This window comes from Pongo pygmaeus, chromosome Y (assembly GCF_028885625.2).
Source record: "Pongo pygmaeus isolate AG05252 chromosome Y, NHGRI_mPonPyg2-v2.0_pri, whole genome shotgun sequence".
NCBI classification, from domain to species: Eukaryota; Metazoa; Chordata; class Mammalia; order Primates; family Hominidae; genus Pongo; species Pongo pygmaeus.
In genome coordinates this window covers 45,729,205-45,731,455 of record NC_072397.2, presented here as the reverse complement: position 1 = coordinate 45,731,455, position 2,251 = coordinate 45,729,205, and positions in this window count along the sequence as shown.

Genomic DNA, 2,251 nt, shown 5'->3' with positions numbered 1-2,251 from the left:
TTTTTCACCATAGGCCTCAGAGTCCTACAAATATACATTTACAGACTCTACAGAAAGAGTGTTTCCAAACTGGTCATTCAAAAGAAAGGTTCAACTCGGTGAGATGAAAGCACACATCACAAAGTAGTTTCTCAGAAAGCTTCTGTCTAGTTTTTATGTGAAGATATTTCCTATTTCACTGTAGGCCATAAAGGGCTCAAAAATATTTTTTGCAGATTGTTCAAAAAGACTGTTTCCAAACTGATCAATCCAAAGAAAGTTTCAACTCTGTGAGATGAATGGACACATCACAAAGAAGTTTCTCAGAATGCATCTGTCCAGTTTTTATGTGAAGTTATTTCTTTTTCACCCTACGCCTCAGTAGGCTCAGAAATATCCCTTTGCAGATTCTAAAAAAGGACTGTTTCCAAACTGCTCAATCTAATGAAAGTTTCCCCTCTGTAAGTTGAATGTACACATCACAGAGAAGCTTCCCAGAATGCTTTGTCTAGTTTTTATGTGAAGGTATTTCCCTTTTCACCATAGGCCTAAAACTGCTCACAAATATCCCTCTGCAGATACAACAAAAGGACTGTTTCCAATCTGCTAAATCAAAAGATAGGCTCAGCAACATGAAGTGAATGCACACGTCACAAAGAAGATTCTCAGAATGTTTCTGTCTAGTTTTAATGTGAAGATGTTTACTTTTCACCATAGGTCTCAAAGCATTCCAAACATCCATTTGCAGATTCCACAAAAAGACTCCTTCCAAACTGCTCAACCAAAAGAAAGGTTCAACTCTGTGAAATGAAAGCACACATCACAAAGAAGTTTCTCAGAAAGCTTCTGTCTAGTTTTTATGTGAGGATATTTCCTATTTCACCACAGGCCTCAAGAGACTCACAAATAACCCTTTCAGATTCTACAAAAAGCGTGTTTCTGAACTGCTCAATGAAAAGAAAGTTTCAACTCTGTGAGATAAATGCAGAAATAAAAAAGAAGTTTCTCATAATACTTCTGTCTGGTTTTTTGTGAAGATATTACTTTTTCACTGTAGGCCTCAAACCACTCAGAAATATCTCTTTGCAGATTGTACAGAAAGACTGTTTCCAAACTGTTCAATGAAAAGAAAGATTCATCTCTGTGAGATGAATGCACACATAAAAAAGGAGTTTCTCAGAATGCTTCTGTCTCGTTTTATGTGAACATATTCCCTTTTTCACTATAGTCCTTAAACCGCTCACAAATCTCTCTCTGCAGATACTACAAAAAGACTGTTTCCAAACGGCTCCATGAAGACAAACGTTCAACTCTGTGAGATGAATGCACCCATCACAAAGAAGTTTCATAGAATGATTCTGTCTAGTTTTTATGTGAAGAAAATTCATTTTCTCCATAGGCATCAAATGGCTCAGAAATATCCATTTGCAGATTGTACAAAAAGACTGCTTCCAATCTGTTCAATCAAAAGAAAGCTTCAGCTCTGTAATATGAATCCATGCATCACAAAGGACGTTCTCAGAAAGCTCCATTTTAGTGTTTTGTGAAGATATTTGCTTTTTTACCTTAGGCCTAAAAGCAATGAAACTACTCATTTGTGGATTCTACAAAAGTATTGTTTCCAAACTGTTCAATCAAAAGAAAACTTCAACTCTTTGAGATGAAAGCATACATCACAAAGCAGATTCTCAGAAAGATGCTGACTAGGTTTTATATGAAGCTATTTCCTATTTCTTCAAAGGCTGTAAGGGCTAAGAAATATCGGTTTGAATGTTCTAAAAAAAGACTGTTTCCAAACTGCTCATACAAAAGAAATGTTCAACTCTGTGAGATGAGAGCACATATAAGAACGAAGTTTCTCAGAATGCTTCTATCTAGTTTTTATGAGAATATTTTTCTTTTATTATTATCATTATTATACTTTACGTTTTATGGTACATGTGCACAATGTGCAAGTAAAATGTGGAATGGAATGGAATTGAATATGGAATGGAATGTAAAACGGAATGGAATCGAAAGTGGAATGGAATAGAATGGAATGAGGAAGGGAATGTGGAATGGAATGAGGAATGGAATGTGGAAAGGAATGGAATGGAACGTAGAATGGAATGTGGAATGGAATGGAATGTGGAATGGAATGGAATGGAAAGTGGAATGGAATGGAATGGAATGTGGAATGGAATGGAATGGAATGTGGAATGGAATGGAATGGAATGCAATATGGAAAGGAATGGAAAGGAATGCGGAATGGAAAGTGGAATGGAATAGAATG